Genomic DNA, 25,636 nt, shown 5'->3' with positions numbered 1-25,636 from the left:
GGAATAATACAAAGCGGGGGATGAGTGTGTCCCTGTAGGCAAGGGACTAGATGCAAGAATCTGTACAGCCAAATAATGATTAGCATGAGAACTTATGTTACCATAATAATGGGGCGTTTGGTGCTTTCATGTGGTTCGACCACTGACAGAATAAGCCTAATCTCTCTCTGTGTCCAATCCAAGAGTTCACTCCCCACTCCCACACAATGAACACATTCCAGTAAAACGTTTCTGCACATAAACAATGATCAGTCTAGCCCTGAGCTGCACTGTTGCCCATTTGGCTGCAGTTGAAATACAATCTGAATTTTGACTGTGAGATTTCAAAGGGCCAGTTTCCCTCAATTTCATCTCACTAGAGCTTCATTAAACAGTCCATCTTCTCTCTCTGTTTCTCTTTCGCTCTCTCTCTCTCACTCTTTCTCTCTGCTGTTCTGTTCTTTTTATTGCTTGTGTGTGTGTGTGTTTATGTGTGCGTTTGTATGCTAAATGCAAGTAATGATTCAGTAATGGTCATTTGAGACTGTGCTGCTTCTATTCAACCCAATAACACTGTTACTGACAGGAAATTCAGCAACTGACAGCAGATAGATCTTCATATCCACTCGTCAGATACAGATATTAACATAATTTTGTATTTATTACCTATTCGAGTTTTCTTCCATGTGTTTGCCATAACACAATTCCAGTGTTAAGGTATAACAAACTAAAAGTAGTGGTGCTAGAAAACTGTAATCAACATGAAATTGAAATTGAGCAGATTTACTTAATATATGTTCCTGGTATTTTGTTGGGCACGATTCATTACGGCATGTTATTACAAAGACAAAAAACAAATGTTTTGGAAACGCGCATCAGATAACTTCTTTGGAGCTGAGCGAGCAAGTTCACAGAGCTGAATTCCTCTGCCGCCTCCACGCCTCTACGCTGTTGGATCTATGGCACTTTCCAGCGGTCCTCCACCTCTCACACCACGGTTGTACTGAGCAAAAACCCCTGGGTGCTTCAGCAGCAGAAAAACTTCACAATATATATATATTTATATGACGAATTTATACATATATATATATATATATATATATATATATATATATATATATATATAAAAAGTACATAAAAGAGTTCAATTTCTCTGAAAGAGTGGCGCAAACCGAAAGCGTCTGCCACCCACGCGGAGTCAGCGTTCGTGGATGGTTCATGTCCTCACTGTGAGGATATGACCATGGCTACGTTGCGTTCGCGGCTCACCTTCGTAAGAGGGGAGCCACCCCAGCGGCTCCCCGACTCGGTCCTTCTACCTACGTGTATGAGCAGGGGTCGGCTAGCACTGGGGGGAGCTATGGGGACTTCAATGGGAGCCTCTCCGCCGGGTATTCCCCCACGGACCTCCCATTCACTGTCACGCTCGTATGCTCCAACTGAGCGGCTCGACGATTGGTTCCTGGGGCCAGAGTGCCGCTCACGGCCACACTCCGCCCCCGTTCCTTTCTTCCCTGAGGTGCATGATGAGCTCACGCACTCGTGGCAGGCATCTTTTACTGCCCGCACACGGTCCTTGAGCTCCTCCGCTCTCACTACCCTCGATGGCAGGGAGGCAAGGGGCTACTCGCCGATTCCCCAGGTGGACCAAGCGGTTGCGGTGCACTTATGCCCGCAATGTGCCACCCCCTGGCGGAACTTTCTGAGGCTCCCGTCCAGGGCTTGTAATCTGACGTCGTCTCTGACGGCTAAGGCCTACGGCGCCGCTGGGCATGACGCCTCTGCATTGCATACCATGGCACTCCTGCAGGTGCACCAAGCCAAGGCACTTAGAGAACTGCACGAGGGTTGTCCTGACCCGGGACTAATGCAGGAGCTACACTCGGCAACCGACTTCACCCTCTGGGCAACGAAGGTCACGGCGTGGGCTCTCGGGCAGGCGATGTCCACCTTGGTGGTCCAGGAATGCCACCTCTGGCTCAGCCTTGTCGAGTCGCGAGAGGCTGATAAGGTACGTTTCCTTGACTCCCCCATCTCCCAGGTTGGGCTGTTTGGCGACACCGTTGGAGACTTCGCCTGGCAGTTCTCAATGGTGAGGAAGCAGACGGAGGCCATACAACACATCCTGCCCAGCCGGAGCCACAGATCCCGCACTCCGCCTGCTCGTCGCCCAGGGCGTCCATGTATAGTCAAGTAATGTTTACCACAGACCTTATATTTTCTCATAAGTTCAAAAACGGCATTATAAAAACCCATACAAAATCCTGAGGGAACCCATGGTGAATTATCTTCTGGGTTTTTGGACTATTATCAATGCAGTTATATATGTAAGTGAATAAATAATGTATGGTTGTTGTTTTTTGTTTTTGAATTTAGTGTAAATTGGGTTTAAGTTTGATGATGTCACTGTAATCGAGCCAACATTCGGGTTCTTCTGATATATTTATATTAGGGCTGTCAATGGATTCCATTTTTTTATCGAATTAATTAAATGGTACGCTGATTCCTTTATCGAATTCATCGCAATTAATCGCATTTACAAATATTTGCTGAGAAAGCCACTCAAATAACAATAATTCAATATATAATTATAAAATTATTATAAATATTATATTTAAATAAATAGACGAGTAAATAAGACTTAAGACTAAAGTGGCTTTAGAATGCAATATATTGTTTATTTCCATATTATTGAACATAAGCCAATCATTGCCCTACAGTTCACAGCACTCCATTGCAATTGAATTTGTTAATCAGTCTAAGATTTATTATAGGACCAGTCAATGAACGTGAACATGTACTTGTCTTGTGCTGACTGCTGTCCATGAGTGTGGTTCGTTCTCTGTCTGTATAAGCTTTGCTTTGAATTTACAGTTGGAGTTTCACTTACTGCTCCCTGGAGAAAACAGGTGGTACTTCAAGTTTGAATTGATTCAGTGGTAGGAATATTAATTATTAGGGTACGTGGATATGCTTTACTGGGTTAATTATTTTAACACTTTATTTATATAAGGATGAAGATCTTATATTTCTGAGAAATGTTGTCTGGTCTGATGAAAACTTAATTGAACTCGTTGGCCAGAATGACCATCGGTATGTTTGGAGGAAAAGGGGTGATGCTTGCAAGCCAAAGAACACCATCACAACCATTAAGAATGGGGGTGGCAGCATCATGTAGTGGGGGTGTTGGAGTGGCCATCACAAAGCCCTGACCTCAATCTGATTGTGGGCAGAACTGAAAAAGCATGCGCGAGCAAGCAGGCCTACAATCCTGACTCAGTTACACCAGTTCTGTCTGGAGGAATGGACCAAAATTCCAGCAACTTATTGTGAGAAGCCTGTGGAAGGATCCACTAAACATTTGACCCAAATTAAACAATTTAAAGGCAATGCTACCAAACACTAACAAATTATATATACAGTATATAATATATATATATATATATATATATATATATATATATATATATATATATCAGCCCTAACTTGTATATATAGTATCTAAATATTTAGCAATAGAATTAAAGATATTATCTACACTTATAATCAGCAATCAATTTTATATATTTTCTATGTCAATTTTCTATAATGGATATGTGAAATGAAATACTTTCCTTCATTTGGACCATCATTCAGTCCTGATCCCAGATGTCCTAGTTGTTTGTGTTTATTTTTACATCTTTTTTTGTAGCAAAATAATATATGTTAAACACTGCTGTTTATAGCAATGTAATCAATTAAGTTATAAAATAAGCTGTGGATATTTTTTGTTTTGTTGTTGTATTTAGTGCAAATTGGATTTAAGTTTGATGTCATCATAATTAATTTTTTGTGCCAGCTGAGTACTGTTATGCGTGCAGACAGCGAAGGCAGACGAGGAGAGCGGGTCTAAATGCAAGCTTACTTTATTATAAACAGATAAACAAATAAACACAAAGAAAAAACCCACAATGGGGAAATAAACACAAGACAGAGGAAACGGGAAGGAAACACATACCAGGCTAACAACACTCAACGAACGACAAGGAGTGACCAAAAAGCAGGGCTTAAATACACAGTGAGTGATGACTGAATAAGACACAGGTGAGAACAATGAACAAAATGGCAGTGATGATGGCAGGTGGATTCTGGGAAGTGTAGTTCTTTAACAATGACAAGTGAACACGAAGACTAACAAAGAGACTAAGGGGCTACACAAGGGACAAAAGTGAAAACTAAGGAATGCAAAGGTGACAAAAATGGCAGACAGAGGGCAACAGTGAAACAAGACAAGGAATTTCTAACAAGTACAGATCTGATTTCTTAACCCTTTAAGCTTGGACTGGCCCACCAAGAAAATAATAATTATCAAAATATTAATAACTACAGCACAAAATAGGTATTGTTTGAAAGCTTAGAAGCTCTATTTACAATGCATGTAGGCATTATGACAAAACTTAACAAGTGCTATGAAATTTGCTAAATTAATCCGTAAAAACCTAAAACTGATCAAATAACCATGTGTCATATGTCATTGGAAAGCTCTTAAAGAATAGAATACAACCAGCCTATTTGTATTTGTTCACAGACAAATATATAGCGAGTAATATCTCAGTAAATGTTTTTGACATCCATGTTACATATTAACAGGTGTTGCTTGTAAGTCGTGTTTTCATTATAACTTCACAAAAATAAACAGAACCAAAAATATCACTTACCATCACTTGCAGGAGGGGATTCCTTTTAAAGTGGGATAAAGCACATAACTGTTCATCAGAAGGTCGCTGGTTCGATCCCCACTGCCACCACCATTGTGTCCTTGAGCAAGTCACATAATTCCAGGTTGCTCTGGGGGAATTGTCCCTGTAATAAGTGCACTGTAAGTCGCTTTGGATAAAAGCTTCTGCCAAATGCATAAATGTAAATGTAAATGTATAGATCATTAGATAATCCACATGAAGCACAATGTGCACACAGCACATAATGTGCTGTTTGGCTAAAAACACATTAGCTTTCCTGTATCAGATGACTTCATTGGAAATTATGTAGTATGTAGCATACGTTGATGTAGCGTCATGGAACGCTAAACCAATCATATCAGGATTTAGATCGCTGCAACCAGAGGTGAAAGTCATCCAAATATGGGCAGAGAGGATTGTTCATTCTATTTACATATGACCACCAGGAGATGGCCCCAAATACATATAACACAGACTCAATGATAACTCAAATGACACAGTATGGAACTGAATGAGATCACGTTATTCATTCCTGAATGCTTTGGAGAGAAAGAACACCTTACGTCATTGTTTTATTTGCATGTGTAATTAGTTCTTATGTACAATTATGTTTTTGGACACTAGGATTATTTATTTTTGTAACACTATAACTTTTGATTGCTTTGTTGTATCAACACAAAATTTTACTCAGTTACAGGGGACATGATTGGGATCAAAACAAATGCAAACGTTTTTTCCGGACATACCTTATTTACACCCTTAGATATATAATGTAAAATTAGAAGAAGAAAAAAACATTTATTTTTGGTTCAAGTTTTTTGTGATTTTTCAGTCTAATAATTTATCAATTAAAAAGTTGTCTTTAAAATGATACCAAACAATTGACTCTCTTTGTTTGTGTTTATTTTTTAGTTAAAACTGTTCACCACTGTAATCTGTCACTTGTTACTGTAGCCAGCCTATGAAATGTGTTATCTGACGAATGAGTTTGTCACACAGGTGATTAGCAGAGATGCAGACGTCTCTGAGCAGTGTAAAGGAGGACAGTCGTCAGACGCAGGAGGCTCTACAAAGACTACAGGACGCACAGAGACGCTGGGACGAGGAGAAGAGACAACTCAACCGGGAAGCTGACCACAACGACAAGGTGAACAAACACAAATACAAGTGATAATATCAGCTGTATACAATAACAGATTTATTAACATTAGTAAAAAAGAAGACTTATAATGGAGAATTTCCAGGATTGCTATTTGGACATACTTTAACTTTCAGAACACCCACCTCCCTCCCCAGTCCACTTGGGATGTTGAAGTTAACCAGTTTCACTATTAACCGAGATAAAAATGTATTTACAAGCAAAGTTGATATTAAATATATAAATACTTACATAATATATAATATAAAATAATGATTTCATTTTCGTGAAAACTGTTGTATGCCTCCGTCATGGCTGGTTATTGTTACTATGATTACTGTATCTGTGTGGTGCTTGACCAGGTATTGTGGCCTGCCGTGAAACTGGGTCTACACAGAAACTCGCAAATATGATTAGATTAGAGAGGGATTAGATCTTTCTCTGAAAAAAGCAACTTCATGTTTTTTTGGGGAGCATTTGGAGTGTCATTGAATATGACAGATAAAATAAGTTTTTTTGGACCAAAATACCTTGACTAATATTATAAGTGAACATTTTTAAATAAAACTGTACAAAGGAGTATAATATGACACAACAACATCGTTTTTAGATAAGATGGAAATGAAAATGATCTTACAATGTAACACCCTTAACAAAGAGACTTCGTTCAGATGTTGTTCTGTTGTGTTGACTAATCCATCACGGCTGACGGAGTGTTGTCAGGTCTTTGTGTGTAAGGACTGAAACATCTCTCCATACAAAAGCCCTCCAGTGTGCAGTTTTGCATGACAGTGGAGCTGGTGAATGGTGCTGCAGTCTGGCCTGGGCTTTATGGAGTAAACATGACTCTGTTGTCTTTTGTGGAGCCTTCACAGAAGTCTGTTCTGTTTTTATAAGTGTTTTGAAGTGGTGACCTCTGCTCAGTGAACTGCTCAGTGTTGTCACTGAAGCTCTAATGTTCTCTGTGTTTACGGTCAGACTTCACCAATCATTGTTCTGGAGTAGACTGATGCTTTTCTTCTGTTCTCCCAAACTATGACTGCAAGTTTGTGTTTGTACATCATAAACACTATTGGCAGTTACTAAAACAGATGCTGTGTTCAGCATGGAATACTATCGTACTGCATACTGCCAACTATTGGGTCATGAAACCCCAAAATAAATTTGTTTAAATGTTAACAGATATGGACAGGTTGCACATCACTGAAAACAATTATAACACTCATTATGTTTATCGTTAAAGGTTATTTTTCCGTTTTTTGGAGCCATTTAATTTTTCCTTTTTAAAAACTAAATGTGAAGCAATGTCATAAAATATGAGGTACACTACCAGTTAACAACATAGATGGAACTCCTTCAATACTGTTTAAAATCATCTCAGGGTGATTCCTCAAGAAGTTTGAGAAAATGTCAAGAGTACAAGTCTGCAAATTGTAGACAAAGAGTGACTGCTGTGAAGATGATCAAATATGACATGGTTTTGATTTATTTAGAATTTTATTTAGTCACAACATAATTCCCATAGTTCCATTAATGTTATTCCACAGTTTTGATGACTTTACTATTATTCTAAATGTGAAAAAAAAAAAAAAATATATATATATATATATATATATATATATATATATATATATATATATATATATATATATATATATATAATAAAGAATGAGTAAGTGTTTCAAAACTTTTGACCGGTAGTGTATATGCATACATATTTAAGAGTTGTGTTTGGTAGTAGAGTTCACTAATATGTCATTCACTTCAGAGCGTTTCTCCACATTATTCATGAGAAGGAACGCCTCCATCCAGTCACTGTGCTGCCTCATGCATGAGCTCACAAGTCTCACATTACTGCAGAGAATTCAAAATTGCACGCACGCATGGCAGCGGTTCCTGGCCTGCGTGAGTTCAACATTACTAAATATTAACCCGAAATATTCCTTGTAAGATGACATATCGGTAACATTTTCTATTTATAATGCATAGTAAAGGCATTATACATGCATTATACTGAATTCATAATGTTTCAAAATGGACCTATTAATATGTTCTAACTTCTTATAACTACAGTTATAATTAGGGCTGTCAATCGATTAACATTTTTATTCGAATTAATTACATGGTGTCCCGATTAATTAATCGCGATTAATCGCATATACGAATATTTGCTGAGAAAGCCCCCTCATATAACAATAATTCAATAAATAATGATGAAATAATTATACATAGTTATCTTTAAAAATTAAAAAATTATATATATATATATCTACAATAAAAAATATTCTAATAATTAAAATGCATTACATTCTTGTAGCAGAAGAGTTAATCATTGATAAGACAATACAAAAAGTGGCTTTTGAATCATAAGTCAACCATTGTCATACAGTTCACAACAATCCATTACACAAGTGTAACAGATACACAGACTCGATGGTAGTGTTAAACCCAGAGGTGATGTTTATTAAGGGAATAAGGGGAGCTGGTGAACCTGAGTGCACACCGCAGTGCTATGGAGAGGAGATCACGGGAACTTGACGATGGGGTGATGAAGAGAGGAACTTGAACACACCGGAGCATTGGAGAGGAGAACTACGTGGAACATAACTGGAGTGATGCAGCTCGGAGAGGAGATCACGCAAACTTGACGATGGAGCAATGGAGTGAGGAGCTTGAACACGCCGGAGCGTTGGAGAGGGGAATTACGTGGAACGTTGCTGGAACGAAGGAGCGAGGAGCTCTGGACGATGACCATGAAACGTCTAGGAGAGGAAGCAGGTGAGTGAGTCTATGATCGACGTATGAGACCAGACAAAGAGTGAATGGAGAGTGGAGCTTATATACTGTGAGGCAGATTGATGTGGGAACAGGTTTCAGGTGTGGGTGATTAGTATTCGGGAGAGAGAGAACGTGGAGTGTAAGTGCTGGGAGTGTCAGGCGGAACTGTGACATAACCCCCCCCTCCAGGGGCCGCTCCCAAGGGGCGTGCAATCCGGCGTCGAGGACGCCCACGACCACGAGGAGCAGGATGATCTGGGTGGGTATCGTGGAAGTGAGAAAGAAGGGTGGCATCCAAGATGTCATTATGAGGAACCCAAGATCTTTCCTCTGGACCATATCCTTCCCAGTCAATGAGGTATTCTAAGCGACCTCCATGGCGACGGGAGTCCAGGATGTCTCGGACTGCTTAAGCCGGACCGTCTTCCAGGAGTAATGGTTGGGGAGGAGCATCAGTAGGGTTCGGTTCCGTGGAGCGAAGAGAGAGGGTTGGGTGGTGAGGCTTTAACAGAGAGACATGAAAGGCAGGGTGGATACGAAACTCTGGTGGGAGTTGGAGTTGGAAGGTGACAGGGTTAATTTGTTTAGTGATTGTGAAGGGACCAATGAAACGGGGACTTAGCTTTTTGCAAGGGAGGCACAATCTGATGTCTCTCGTGGATAGCCAAACTTTTTGCCCAGGATGGTAGGTCGGAGTGGGAGCTCTGCGGGTGTCAGCAGAACCCTTCTGGTGGTGTACTGCTCGTTGTAGGTGGTGGTGAGCCAAGTTCCAGACTCTTTCACTCTCTCTGAACCAGTGATCGACTGCTGGCAGCTCAGAAGGTTCACCGGACCATGGGAATAAGGGAGGTTGGTAGCCCAAAACACACTGGAAAGGGGTAAGCTTGGTGGAGGATTGACGTAGGGAATTTTGGGCATACTCAGCCCAGGGTAGAAAATGACTCCAGCGATTTTGACGGTGATGACAGAAGGTTCTGAGGAAGCGACCGATCTCCTATCTTCCTTTCAGCCTACCCATTACTCTGAGGATGGTAACCAGAGGTGAGACTGATAGTTACACCCAGGAGAGAAAAGAAGGCCTTCCAGACTCGGGAGATAAACTGAGGTCCGCGGTCAGAGACTATGTCTTCAGGGACTCCGTAGTTGTGGAACACCTGATTGAAAAGGGCCTCAGCAGTTTCTAGGGCGGTGGGGAGTCCCTTGAGAGGAAGTAGTTTGCAGGCCTTGGAGAAACAATCCACTGCGACCAGGACGCAAGTATAACCCTTGGAAGAGGGTGGTTCAGTGATGAAATCTACTCCTAGATGTGACCAGGGACGACGAGGAACAGGCAGAGGGAGAAGTTTGCCAGCAGGATGTCGCCACGGGGTTCGGGAGATAGCAGATTCAACACATCTTTGGAGAAACCTTCGAACATCATGTTCCATGCGGGGCCACCAGAATCTGTCCTGGAGAAGGGAGAGGGTTCTATTACTCCCCTGATGACCAGGTGATGTCCTTGTCCAAGGACCATTGAATGGGACTAACCACCATGTTGGGAGAAAGAATGGTATCTGGGACTTCCTGGACCTCCTCTGGAGCATAGAGACGAGATATTGCATCTGCCTTAACATTCTTGTTACCTGGGCGGTAGGTGATAGAGAAGTCGAAACGGGAGAAGAAAAGAGCCCATCGTGCTTGTCGGGGGTTCAGGCGACGAGCCTCTTATGGTCTGTTAGTACTAGAAAGGGGTGTTTGGCTCCTTCAAGCCAATGCCGCCACTCCTCTAAGGCTAGCTTGATTGCCAGAAGCTCCCGTTTACCGATATCATAGTTAAGTTCCGCTGGATTGAGTTTCTTTGAGAAGTAGGCACAGGGGTGAAGTCTGGACGGTTTCCCCTGTTGCTGGGAGAGGACAGCTACCACGCCAGTGGTGGAGGCATCTACTTCTACTAGGAAGGGCTTGTTGGGATACGGATGATAGAGAAGGGGTGCCGTAGTAAAAGCTACATTGAGTCGTTGGAAGGCTAAGGAGGCTGAGGGGGACCAGGCAAGGGACTTAGGCTTGGATTTCAGGAGTGATGTCAGAGGAGAAGAGAGGGAGCTGAAGTTCTCAATGAACCGGCGGTAGAAATTGGAGAAACCCAGAAAGCGTTGGAGCTCCTTAATAGTTGTAGGAGTGGGCCAGGCTCGCACAGCTTCTACCTTATCCTCATCCATCTGGATGCCTTTAGGACTAATTTTGTAACCGAGGAACTGGAGGGTGCGCAAATTAAAGGAACATTTTTCGGCCTTGAGGTATAGATGGTGGTCCCAAAGCTTCCCCAACACAAGCTCGACATGCCGACAATGGTCCGTTTAATTTGCGGAGTAAACAAGAATATCGTCAATGTAAATGATGACAAACTGATTGAGGTACTCCCGGAAAACCTCATTCATAAAGCCCTGGAACACTGATGGGGCATTGACCAGGTCATACGACATCACCCGGTATTCGTAATGGCCCGTTGGGGTAACGAATGCCATCTTCCATTCGTCTCCCTTCCGAATGCGAATGAGATTATAGGTGCTGCGTAGGTCAAGCTTGGTGAAGATTGCCGCTTCTCTCAGCAACTCCAGGGCAGCAGGAACTAGGGGAAGAGGGTACCGGAACTTTACAGTTATTTTGTTGAGGGTGCGATAATCAATACAGGGGCGGAGACCTCCATCCTTCTTGGCCACAAAGAAGAAGCTAGAGGCAGCTGGAGATGTGGAAGGACGAATGTATCCCTGGAAGAGAGCCTCCTTGATATACTCAATACCTAAGGGTTTGCCTATTATGGTTTGAATCTGGAGGTAAGGTTCACAGGTGTTCTTTTGGAGAAGGAGTCGTTTGCAGAGCATGTCAGAGATGAAGTTGCCGGCTGACCCAGAGTCGAGGAGTGCTGGTACTGAGAGAGAGGAATCAGAGGCAGTAAGTGAAACATTAGTTAAGAGTGGGGAAGAGCAGATTCTCAGAGCGTGTAAATAACTCACCAAAGGGCGAGTTGGTCGAATGGACACGAAGAGTTACGTGTCCCTCTTTACCACAGTACAGGCATAATTTCTGGGTCAACCGTCATTGGCGCTCTGCAGGGGACAGGCGGTAGGAATCCAGTTGCATGTTGTCACATTCAGGTTCACATGAATAGTTAGAGGGTGGATTGGCGACAGCTGGAGGATGTGGTAACGCGGGCAGCTCAGCGAGACGAGACCTCATACGATTAGCCACCCGGACAGAAAGTAGAATAAAGTGCTCTAGACCCATTGCATCATCAAAGGAGGAGAGATGTAATCGCAGCCATGGTTCCAACCCCAAGCGGTAAACAGTGAGGAGTGATGACTCATTCCATCCACTGGAGGCTGCTAGTGTGCGAAATTTCAGGACGTAATCGTTGATGGAACTCTTTCCCTGACGGAGATTAAACAGTTGTTCACCTTGTGAAGTATCCCCTGCAGGAAAACCAAAAACTTCCCGGAAGTGTCGGGTGAAGCTGTCAAAGGATTGGGTTACGGAGCTATTGGAGTCCCAGAGAGGTTGGGCCCATTGTAGTGCTTGTCCTGTTAGTAGTGAGATGACAAATGCAACCTTAGAGCGTTCGGTAGAGAAACAATGTGGCTGCATCTCTATCGCTAATGAACACTGGGTCAGAAAACCACTGCAGTACTCTGCCACTCCAGAGTAGGGCGCTGGATTGGCGACGGGTGTCGAGTAATGACCAGGAGAAGGAATAGCGGAAGTGCCGGTGGATAATGGAGGAGCGGAGGGATCCAAGTTGCGAGTTAGCGCTTGCCGGAAAGCATCTACGAGGGTTTGAATGGGATCGGGTCCTGCCGGGTTCATGATTGTTGTGGGTCTGTTCTTCTGTAACAGATACACAGACTCGATGATAGTGTTAAACCCGGAGGTGATGTTTATTAAGGGAATAAGGGGAGCTGGTGAACCTGAGTGCACACCGCAGTGCTATGGAGAGGAGATCACGGGAACTTGACGATGGAGCAATGGAGTGAGGAGCTTGAACACGCCGGAGCGTTGGAGAGGAGAATTACGTGGAACGTTGCTGGAACGAAGGAGCGAGGAGCTCTGGACGATGACCATGAAACGTCTAGGAGAGGAAGCAGGTAAGTGAGTCTATGATCGACGTATGAGACCAGACAAAGAGAGAATGGAGAGTGGAGCTTATATACTGTGAAGCAGATTGATGTGGGAATAGGTTTCAGGTGCGGGTGATTAGTATTCGGGAGAGAGAGAACGTGGAGTGTAAGTGCTGGGAGTGTCAGGCAGAACTGTGACAACAAGTGAATTTGTCAATCAGTTGGAGATTTATTATGAGGGCTTGTTTAAGAGCCCGTCAGTCTACACCTGCGTCAGACATTTTTATTCTATTTTTTTATTTTTTTAGAAACAAGCCAGGGGTATACATAGTACACAATACTACACATATATATTACAATAATGCCAAGACATTATATTCATTACATAGTGCAATGGTTTTCAATGCTTTGGAGTTGTTGGAGGTACAAAGAGTATTTAAATAATATATTCAAAACAAATTCTCCAAAATACTACAGCGTGGGCACATTCCCAAAAAAGGTGAGAGGCAGATTCATCTACAGCATTACAGAAGGAGCCAAGTGGATCTATTTCAGGGAGAATGTTTCTTAAATAAAGATTGACTGGGTAAAAACGGTGTAACAGTTTAAAGGACACCTCCTTAACCTTGTTGGTAATTAAATATTTGTGAGGTAAAGACAATACGATAGGGTGACCACCTGGCTATTGCTCTGTTGAAGATCAGCAGACCTGATTTTGCGAGACAATCTGGGACACGAGGGAGAGATAACTTACTATTATTGTACTAGGTGAATAAATATTGATTTTATATTAGATATATTTTTACAGTGATGTTAAATGTTAATGACGGCGCTGTAAACGTCACTCAGTTTGGCATAAGGTCTACGATACAAACTAATTTTAACAGCTCAGACCTACTCAATGTAAATATAATGAAGTGAAAATAATAATCTAATCGTTAAAAAGCACATTTCCAAATAAGCACATCAATTCCATTATGAAAGACTAGAAAGATTAAATGCATTCTTACCAGATTTAGTGCATCTTGAATTAAAAAAATTTTATCTGATCTGGCTGCTTCGAGTAGGGCCTTCTCATTCATTATGACTGTAGAACTCCTGGCAGGTGTAGGTGTTTTTTTATAGTGATTTTGTAATTAAAGGACGATGAAATAAAATTATGCCGAAATAATAATAAAGATAAAAAATTATACAGACAAAATTGAAATGCGGGACACTGCTTATGACTAGCGGGATGCGGAACAAAGCTTCCAATTTCGGGACTGGGTCACCCTACCATACGACCTGCGTCAGACATGCTTGTGTCGCATCTCGGGTGTGTTGCGTCATAAAAAATAAAATGTTTAGGTCACTGTGTCAAGTTAAATATAGTTTAATACTCAATATTTAAACACATCTTGAGATCCCTTAGTTCACATTTGAACCCTTAGTAACGCATATCTGTGTTGTTTTCTTCACTGTATAAACTGTGTGTTGCTCACACAGCTGAAATTTCACTTACTGCCCTGTGGAGTAGATGAGAGAGGTCAACAGAGAATGGCCAGACTGGTTTGAACTGACAAAGTCTACAGTAACTCAGATAACCACTCTGTACAATTGTAGTGAGAAGAATATAATATCAGAATGTTATTCTGAGATGCGGATTGGTGCTGTTTTGGTGGCACGAGGGGGACCTACACAATATTGGCAGGTGGTTTTAATGTTGTGGCTGATCAGTGTATAACAAATATATATAATACATTATAATATAATGTGATGTGATTTGGGGTTTCATGACCCTTAAAAAAGTATGTGAAACATACTAATAACAGTTTCAAACATTAGTATGTATGTAAACATTAGTAACATCACATGACCTCACTGCATTACTTGTTTAATTCAGCAGGTATCAACAAATTATCACTTCTCACCAACAACTATTTCTAGTTAGTTATCAATTTCTTGATAATTTATCATATTGTTTGTTAAAGTCTCAAGAACATTTTGTTTAAATATCTCAAATTAAATGTGCAAAATAATCTTTTGAAATGCATCTTTCTTCTACCCACTATTAGAGAAGTGTTAGATCAGATGTCTTTAAAAAGCAGATTGAAACCGTACTGATGTCAAATTCAGTGGTTTTTTTAATTATAAAAGTTTATTTTTTTTAGGGTCAGTGTGACTGGTTACTAACCCTAACACTACACATTTATTACATTATTCCTCTTGCCATTTGAAAACCCCTGATCTAGTTCTTTTGTTCTCCGGAACTCCTTGTAGTGACAAGTATGTGAGTCATTTCTTATCAAATAAGCCAGAATAAAAATATGACAAACAAAAACACAAAGTCTCTTCATGTTTTGTGACAGATAATGTTACACCAGAGATGTAATGTTGTGAGTGACACAATGACAATGAATAGCTGTTTTTTCTCCAGCATGTCTGTGGGACTACTAACCTGATGTTTAAACCTCCCAGACTATCAGTTTGATATGGTGGCTGGTTTTGTCAATGTAATGTATGCATGGATAACTGTGTGTATACTAAGGAATAATGTTCAGTCAGCCAACTGTTATCGCAAAACCCCTGATAACCCTGATGGTGTTTATTATAAAAATGACCAACTGTTAGGTTAGGGTTATTACAAAGTCTATTTCAAGACTACTTGCCAAATAAATAAATAAATGGACATGAAACATTGATATTAGTTCAAATTAATTTATTAGCTTACTTGTAGAGATCGCAGAGTATTACGAGAAGTAGGAAAGATATCTCGCAATACCCGGATGATATGTCGCATGTGTGGATGTTACTCAGAAATATCAGACCACTAGATGGCGACATTGACCAATAAGAATTGTGTATTCCAGAGACCCATGTAATAAACCATTTTAACGCACAATGTTGGAGGCAATGAACCACCCGACGTAAAGTGGAGTGTGTTTAAACAATTTAACACACCCCTAACCATGGGTTACCCCACATTTTACACGGTCACATAACAGCATTAAAGCTGATTGGAAGAATCAAAATAAATGTTCATTTTATCTGTTAGATCTTGAGTTCTGCCTGTTCTAAATTAGTCACAGATAAATTAGTGTGATAATATTACATTTTAATATATTAAAATACATTTGATTGCTGATCTTGTGTTGTTATTTGTGATGTGAGGATTAATCCCAGCTCTAAGACTCTTGCAGACTTGTATGTTGAGTTGGCGCATGCATTTTGAACTGTGATTAAATCTGACTGGAACCACCTGTGCATTGGAAAGTTTTAAAGCACACTTTCCAGCCAATCAGAATCGAGTATTCAGATAGACCATGGTATAATGGATTCGGTCAGGGATTGTAGTGCAGTTAATATGTGTTTGACTGCACAAAACCTTCATTATTCAGAACTCAGAGTTTTAAGAGCTGTTACTGAGAGTGTAAGTAATGACTGACTTGTTGATGTGTGTCCAGACACATGTATAGCATTACTGATAATAGAGACAGAGAGAGAAAAGGGAAGTATGGTTTTTACATTTGTTGTATGTGTGTGTGGACGGTAAGAATAACCCTGCCACATGCTAACATCGTTGCCAAGTCGCTCACTTCAAAGGCGGATTATGAAAGCTGAAGGGCTTGAGACAAAAACGAGCAGAAAGGGGCATCAAAGTGTGCCGCATTTGAATGCAATAATCCCACAGCAGTTGTTGTGTTTGCACCGTCTGCTATCAGATCGTATTACTCAAGGTGAATCCCACGTTTGTTTGTCAAGGCTCCTAAAGTCCCACTTTCTCCACCCGAAAGATTTAGAAAGACATTCTGTGAAAACTTGCCTTATCTTTAATTGACAATGTTACATATGTCAATATAAGTAACCCAAAATCGTTCTTTGGGACATTTTTTTATGTCTTTCTCACGCTTTCCATATTTTTGCCCAGTTTGATGTAAAGAAAGTGAACTTTGCCATAATTTACAGAGCAGCTTTGAGCTGTATGTACCATTTCACAATTCAATGACAAATAAAATATTAGAATAGATTGCATTTTATTCTAATTTATTTGTTGTTGTTATTGTTGTTGTTGTTTTTAATCAAAGAAATTATGCAACAAATAATACAAATGGGATTAATTACTTCCATTCTTATATCTTAAAAATACAAACTGAATATTGTTTACTTATCATAAACAAATCATTGGTTTACAATAATTACCTGTCTACTAGAAATAGCATAAAAGAACATGGATCAATAAATGCACACCAATGTTTTGTTGAGCATTTGGAAAAGAATTGCGTAACAAATAAAACAGCAATACTGTCAAATGCTGATGTTAAATTTTTCACCAGTCAAATGGACAACAAATAGAACATTATAACACACAGTGCATCACAGGCTGCTTCGTATGGGGCTACGTAGCCGCAGACCAGTCAAAGTGCCCAAGATGACCCCTGTCCACCATCAAAAGCACCTACCATCGTCCACCATCGTCCAACCAAGTCCACCATCGAAAGCGAGCGTCGGAAACTGGACATTTGAGCAGTGGAAGAAGGTCGCCTGGTCTGATGAGTCCCATTTTATTTTACATCACGTGGATGGCCGTGTACGTTTGTGCTGTTTACCTGGGGAAACTGATGGCACCAGGATCCAATGTGGGAAGTCGACAAGCGGTTGGAGGTAGTGTGCAATGTTGGGCAATGTTCTGCTGGGAAACTCTGGGTCCAGTCATTCATGTGGATGACAATTTGACATGTGCCACCTACCTAAACATTGTTGCAGACCAGGTACACCCCTTCATGGCTATGGTATTCCCTGATGGCAATGGCCTCTTTTAACAGGAACATTGAACACATTGTTCAGGAATAGTTTAAGGAACATGATGAAGAGTTTAAGGTGTTGCCCTGGCCTCCAAATTCCCCAGATCTCAATCCGACTGAGCATGGACTATCAAGTCCGATCCATGGTGGGTCCTCCTCACAACTTACATTACTTGAAGGATCTGCTGCTAATTTCTTGGTGTCAGATATAACAGGATACCTTCAGGGGTCCATGCCTCGGCGGGTCAGTGCTGTTTTGGTGGCACGAGGAGAACCAACAGCATATTAGGCAGGTGGTCATAATATTTTGGCTCATGTGTGTATATTATTGTACTTTGTTTTAAATTACCCTGCATTAATAATAATGAAAAGCAAGCAATATGTAGAACATAGGTTAAATATACTCAAAAATGTTATATAATTTTATCGCCCAACCCTACATTAGTGTAAAATGGAGAATGTGTAAACTATGACCTGAAGTTGTTAAGCCAATAAACACTCCTGTAGAAGTCACAAGTTGGTTTGTTTTATTGCTAAATTACTGCAGAATACTACACTACCCATAATACTGGTTAGAGATCCACCAGAAGTCACTATTACCATGGCAACATTGCGACAAGCAGGACTGTGGTGTGTTTCTGCAGGTTACTGGGACTACCTGGGTTAGCTAGCTAGTTTAGCAATAGTCAAAGGAATAGTTCACCGAAAAATTATAATTCTCTCATCATTTACTTAACTTTACTATCTCAAACTCATATGACTTTCTTTGTTCTGAAGAACCCGGCACAGGAGTGAGTAAATGAGAGAATGATCATTTCTGAGTGAACTATTCCTTTAGTATGCGATGTTGTAGCATTAGAGCAACACAACAGTGGTGTTTTCTAGGAAGTAAATACATTAAACAGACAGAAAGCACACACAACTCTACACACCAGTGGGATTCCCTGCACTTGTCACATGACACGCAGAAGAGGCTCGACTGAAGCTCCATTCACACTGCCAGTGACATTGTCGCTTGATGTCGCTAGTTCCTGCATTGTCAAGTCATTTTCATTTGTAGAGTGCTTTTCACAACACACATCATTTTAAAGCAGCTTTACAGAAGATCATGCATTAACAGAAAATGAAACTGTAATATCTATAAAGTCTTAGAATCATCATTGTGTAGTTTGATTAAATATGATTGTAAATTGTGTATAAAAATATATAATTAAAAAATAATTGTATTTAGAACACCAGTGAGCCAGTTCCCCTCTGGCTAAACAACATGAATATAATGCCAATATTAGTTATTTGTGTGCAGGGCAAGTCATGGTTTAAAATTAGTACACTAAGTAAGTGTTAAGGGACAGTGTTTAAACAAAGATTTAGTTTGAACTGTAAGATTAATGACCAATGTCTTTGAAGTTCTTCCTGCATTAACTGACACCAGATATCACATTGATGCAATTGTTCTTGATAATTGTGTGTTGCATAACAGTGAGGTGCATCGCAGTTCAACCGGCGATGGATCATAAATCTAAGGTTCGGGCAGTGGCTGTTATACTTGGAAGTCAGGAGAAGGCAGACAGGAGGTGCGGATCCAATTGCAGGTTTATTCACAGACTCGAACAAAATAAACAAACACAAGAACAAAAGAACAGTCCACGATAGGTAAACAAAACCAAAGTACGGACGAACATAAAGACGCTACACTGGTTGGGGAAACATCCACGAACGGCAGAACGAACACAAACAAACATCCAGAGAATAAGAAAACCAAGAGTGAACATCTGGGAACGGGAACAGCGAACATGCAACGACAACGATCGACAGGGGAATGGAAAACAAACAGGGTTTAAATACACAAGGTAATGAGGATCAAATGACAAACAGGTGAAAACAATGATGAAAGCTGGCAGTGATGAGGGCCGGGAATTGTGGGAAGTGTAGTTTTAGACAGAGAAGTAAAACACAGGGCAGACAACAAGGGAAATCGTGACAGTGGCATATAAAGTATCCCATGTCTTATGGTTGGGGTTGGCATCAGTTCATCCCCTGAAGTCCATCGTAATAGACTGAAGTGATGTCTAGCTGGTACTGACCGTCATCATCACTCAGCGACACGTAGCAGTGGAGTCCAACACGAAGCATGAATGGAGCTGGATCTGGCCGGCACTGATTACTTCAGAATATGAATCCTGAGATTGAGACAGGGAAACAGAATAATATTAGCATAGATGCCATTCAGTTTATTGCAGAGTTATAGATTATGAGAAATGTTTCTGAGAAATGTTTCTGGTTCCGGTAGACCTAACTAAAGAAGCCTAATTTTGAGTTGAAGGATAAATTAGGTGTATGCCTGACTAAATATATGAGTCTTTAGTCTAGACTTAAACTGAGTGAGTGTGTCTGAGTCCCGAACAGTGTTAGGGAGACTATTCCATAGTTTAGGAGCCAAATAGGAAAAGGATCAACCTCCTGTTGTGGATTTTGATATTCTAGGAACTATTAACAGGCCAGAATTTTGGTGATCATAATGACCATGATGGAATATAGGGTGGTAGAAGGTCACTTAAGTACTGCGGAGCTACACCATTCAAAGTTTTGTATGTAGTTAAAAAAATGAAAGGAATACAAAATTTAACAGGTAGCCAATGTAACAATCATAAAATTGGTATAATATGATCATATTTCTTGGTTCAAGTCAGCACTTTGGCTGCTGCATTTTGGACCAATTGAAGTTTATTAATTGAATTTGCAGTACATCAAGGGCTGGATTGATAATCTGGCATACCAGGCATTTTCCCGGTGGACCAATGCACTTTGAGGCCGATCAGGGGTGGACCGGCCATCGGGAGAACCGGGAAGGTGAAATAAGCCACCGCGTTATGCAGAACGGGCCAAGTGGGTAGCGATATACAGAACAGGAGTACATCCTCCCAGTAATGCATTACAATAATCTAGTCTTGACTAACCTGCAGCTGTACTCATTGCATCATATCATGAACAAGACACACAATCTATCAATGTATGAATCAAACTCACTCAGAATGCTGACAATTTGTGCCAGGAAACTGAAAACGGATGAGTGTGGATGTTGCCTTAAGCCCTGTTCACGACACCAGCGACATGCAGTGGCGAAGGGACACGAGTTGCTTTCACACATGCAGCATAATGTTACCACTAATGTTACAACTTCTCATTCTGAGTAATTGCCAGAGCCAATTTACCAGTATTTCCCAACAGGTCCTGTTCACACATAACATCCAAATGGAAAAATAGCATTTGTGAAAACGACTAATGTCTCTTTGTCTCCGCAAGCCGCTGGTGGTGTGAACGGTTTAAGACAACATCCACACTCATCCGTTTTCAGTTTCCTAGCGTCATTGGTTTCCAAAGTATGCGGTAATGGAGAGCACTTTCGAAACACTCAGTTTTGATGTAGGAAAACAGCATTCCAGTGTGGACAAGGCCACTCCCACACTAAAGGCTCAGTCTCATTTACCTTCTCAGTGAAATTTACTGGTGAATTACAGTCATCTTGTGGAATCTGTGCAGTCATTAATTTAGTATGATGGACTTTCAGTGGCAAAGAATTTTCCCTTGTGGATTTTGCGTGGGGTTCATTTTGGGTGAACTTTGACAGGCGAATTCACCAGGTGGACAGTTAGGAAGTTATTTGGTTTGGCAATGACCGCTGTATGGGCAGTGCTTCGTACACAGCTACATAGAATATTCACAATGGGCAAGGATATAATTTTAGCAGCGAGCTTCTTTTTAACATCACTCTCCCAGAGAATAAATTGCAGCATTAAAAAGAGACTGCTTGGCAATTTGTTTTTTGCTGGCTTCACATGCGCTCAACGTCCACCCACGCCTCCTTCACCTATGGAATTTCAACACAAAAAGAAATATGTTAACTTGCCTTAATCCTTTAAGCTCTGGCACACACAAAAAAAGAGGTCAAAATGTTAACAACAGTCTTGACCGACTACCACACCTGGAGTCGCAAGTTTGAATCCAGGGAGTGCTGAGTGACTCCAGTCAGGCTTCCTTAGCAACCAGCTGGCCCGATTGCTAGGGAGGGTAGAGTCAAGTTGGGTTAACCTCCTCGTGGTCATTATAATGTGGTGTTGCTCTCGGTGGGGCACGTGGTGAGTTGTGCATGGATGCCGGGGAGAATAGCGTGAAGCCTCCACGCGCGCTAGATCTCCGCAGTGACACACTTAACAATCCACGACATAAAATGTATTGAGGCGAGTCACTATGCCACCACAAGGACCTAGATCACATTGGGAATTGGGCATTCCAAATTGGGGAGAAAAGGGGAGAAAATCTAAATCTTGACCAACACAAAATAGGTAACGTTTGAAAGCTTAGAAGCTCTACTTTCCAATCCATGAATGCATTATGACCAAAACTGAACAAATTATTTGAAATTTGCAGACAAATCAATCAGAAGTGTTCAGTTTTGATCATTTATTATCAATACTGTACTTATTATTGTATAAGACTTGTACACTTTTCAGAGTTTATTAGCAGTGAAATACAGGATAAAGAGTCAAAGAGTCTATGTAGTTCATATTTATTTACTAAATAATTTAAATAGTTCAGATGGATCCCCTTGGGTGTTTGGAATATTTAGCCACACAAGGCCTGCTCTCTTGACTTAAATTGAGTTCCAGTGGGTGGGGCCACGGGTGCGATGATGCATGTTGTGGGATGTGTAAATACAAATGCGCTATGTTTCGTGATGTCACGAACAGACAGATTTCAAAACGAGACATTTCAGGAGGGTGGCAATTATAAATACTCTTTTTAGAATGGTGAGGATGTTTTTATAGTATAGTATAGTTTTATAGCCTCATAGACATCAAAATATCAAGGAAAAATGTATTTTCCATTTCATGAACCCTTTAAACTTTTTTCTCTCAATACATTTAAGTGTTAAGACATTTTGCGCTGCTCCATAGGCAATTTTAAATGTTTTTATGCTCATCCTAATCCATCCTGGGCTCGCCTTCTTTATAAAAGACACATGTGATGCTGTCTTAGAATGTCTTTTAGACAGCATATTATTGCTGCCTACTGATAGCACTGCTTTCAACTCAGTATTGTGCCTATGACACCTTTAAAATATAGCCTGGGTAGGCATCTCACTTAGGGAAAGAGTAACTGGATATACACTACAGGTCAAATGTTTGGGGTCACTTGACTGAAATGTTTTTCATGATCTTAAAAATCATTTGATTTGAAGGCATATGCTTAAATATTTGAAATGAGTTTTGTAGACAAAACTATAATTGTGCCACCATATTAATTTATTTCATTATAAAACTAAAATTTAATTTAAAAAAAAGTTTTTGAAATTGATGACTTGGACCAAATAATAAAGAAAAGCAGTCAATAATTGCCCAGCATAGATGGGAACTAGAAGAGTGACTGCTGTGAAGATGATCAAATATGACACAGTTTTGATTTATTTTGGATTATGTTTCGTCACAACACAATTCCCACTTTTCCATTTATGTTGTTCCATAGTTTTGATGACTTTACTATTATTCTAAAATGTAATTATTTTATTTTTTTTAAATAAAGATTGAGTAAGTGACCCTAAACTTTTGACCGGTAGTGTATTTGATCACCTGCAGTTCACTGTTTCCCTCCATGCTCTTGATTGGCATTAGCTCATGTTCCAGCCTATAGTTTGTGGATTTGTGGTCGTCCTTCATGATGTGTCTGTGATCAAAGCCACATTCTGACTCACCTTGCTGCAGTCGTGTTCCAGCGCACAGATGACATGCTGGTCTAGTTTCAACATTAAGCAGCCCCAGTATGCACAGCTGCTGGTTAAGCCTGGCCTTACTCGCTACCTCTGCTGCCAAGCCTGCGACACCGGCTGCTGCCTCAACAATAGTGTCACACCACAGGACTTTGATCACTGCAGGAGGCCTCCCATGATGCATCTCTGCTCTGACATCACTCACGCAGCATGCGACACAGCTCGCAGTATCACACGGATGCGGGTCTCAGTGGGGCATGTGTCAGTCTGATATTGATGTAGAGTGTCTATTTATAACGCACAAGAACACAACATGAGAATATGTTCATGCTTTGTTCTCCTTGTCAGCCAGTGGGCTCATCTGACTCCCAAAATGGGAGTGTCCTTTTGTTAGATTTTCATTCATAAAATTATAAAATGCATAATTAGTTATTATGCATAGCTGTCGCTTTTATCCAAAGGAATTAAAGTACACAGATTGGAGATGCAGTCCTACTGGAGAAACCTGAGTTGACAGTCAACATAAAAGTAAAATGTACCTTAAGGGATTTTTGAGTTCACTCAAAAATTAAAACCTTCATGCCATCTCAGATGTGTATAACTTTCTTTCTTCTGATGAACACAAATTAAGATTTTTATAAGAATATCTCAGCTCTGTAGGTCCTCACAGTGCAAGTGAATGGTGGCCAGAACTTTGAAGCTTGAAAAAGCACATAAAATGCAGCATAAAATACTCTAGTGGTTAAATCTATATCTTCAGAAGCGATTTTATAAGCGACGATGAGAAACAGATCGTCATCTTTTAAACATATTCTCCTCCCTGTCCTGTAGGTAGAAAGTGAAAGTTGAGATTTATAGTTATTACATACTCTAAAGCAACTTTCTTTTTCATCTGATGTCTTCAAGCCATCTTATTTCACAACCCCTTCCTTCGTCATATCCTACTGAGAACCAGCCATTCATTTTTGTCCTCAGTAGAAGACGTTTTTTTTTTTTTTGGCTTCATTTTTCTGAAACCATAAATGCCACAGTTAGTTTTTTTCTTAGGGTATCTTAAAGTGTACAGACTGTGCTTTTCACAAATACCAAATGATTTGGGGTTTGGCTATGACATCTTCCTCTCTTTAAAAATATCTGAAATTACAATTCAGAACATTTTATTTGATTAAAGATTAACATTAGGTGTATTATTTTCTCCATTCACATTCAGGTCTGGCTCCATTCTGCAAAATTATTTTCTAATGGATAAAATCAAGTTCTGTCCTACATTTATTTTTCCTGTAGTTAAACCTACAAGCTTTGAGTTACCAGCCCATGTGTTTAACTACCTGGCTGCACAAACCCATTATCTCCCCACCAGTCCTGCATCATATCCCAATGGGGGTAGTGTGGTGTAGTAAGTAAAGCTCAGAACTTGTGAACAAAAGGCTGCCAGTTAGATCTCTGCAAAAGAGTGACCTGTACTAAGTTCATGGCACAGTTTTATTGCATCATGACTTGAAAGTTCAAATTCCACTTGAAATTGTTGGTGATGAAGATTGTGATCTCATGTTGTTGAGTGAACGCAGTAGGCTTTAGTTACAGGAGTAGAAAAAGTTAGAGTTTTTGCAGCATTTCTTTAAACTTGGCTCTCGTTTACACGTTGTATTGTGATGAATTTTGGGCAATCCATTTGAAATGGGATGATGCTAAATACAGGTCCAAAACATTTTGCGATTGGTTAACTTCAACCACATTCAGAGTAGGGCTGAGGATCGCCAACAACGTCACGATACAATATGCATCATTATACAGAGGCTATTGTGACACATGTTCATTTTGAACTAAATTTCTCCAAGCAAAATAATTGTACAAATTGTTTATAGTAAACTGTAAATCGATCAGCCACAACATTAAAACCACCAGCCTAATATCATGTAGGTCCCATTGTGCCGCCAAAACTGCTCTGACGCATGGACTCCACAAGACCTCTGAAGGTGTCCTGTTGTATCTGGCACCAAGACGTTAGCAGCAGATCCTTTAAGTCGCAAGGTGGGTCTACATGGATCGGACTTATATGTCCAGCACATCCCATAGATGCTCAATCGGATTGAGGATTGGGGAATTTGGAGGCCAAGTCAACACCTTGAACTCTTTGTCATCTTCCTCAAACCATTCCTGAAATTTTTTGCAGTGTGGCAGGGTGCATTATCCTGATAAAAGAAGACACTGCCTTCAGGGAAAACCGTTGCCATGAAGGGGTGTACGTGGTCTGCAACTATCTTTAGGTAGATGGAATGTGTCAAAGTAACATCCACATGAATGCCTGGACCCAAGGTTTCCCAGAGCATCACACTGCCTCCGCCGACCTGCCTTCTTCCTATAGTGCATCCTACTGCCATCTCTTC

At 40.6% G+C, this 25,636-nt stretch overlaps 1 pseudogene; it reads left to right on the top strand.

Moving 5' to 3' along the window:
• LOC127652970 (centrosomal protein of 112 kDa-like) overlaps positions 1-25,636 on the top strand; it is a 288,819-nt pseudogene that overhangs the window by 231,476 nt on the left and 31,707 nt on the right.

Source organism: Xyrauchen texanus, chromosome 12 (genome assembly GCF_025860055.1).
Source record: "Xyrauchen texanus isolate HMW12.3.18 chromosome 12, RBS_HiC_50CHRs, whole genome shotgun sequence".
Taxonomy (NCBI): Eukaryota; Metazoa; Chordata; class Actinopteri; order Cypriniformes; family Catostomidae; genus Xyrauchen; species Xyrauchen texanus.
The sequence above is the reverse complement of the archived record's forward strand: the minus strand, read 5'-3'. Positions and strand labels throughout refer to the sequence as shown.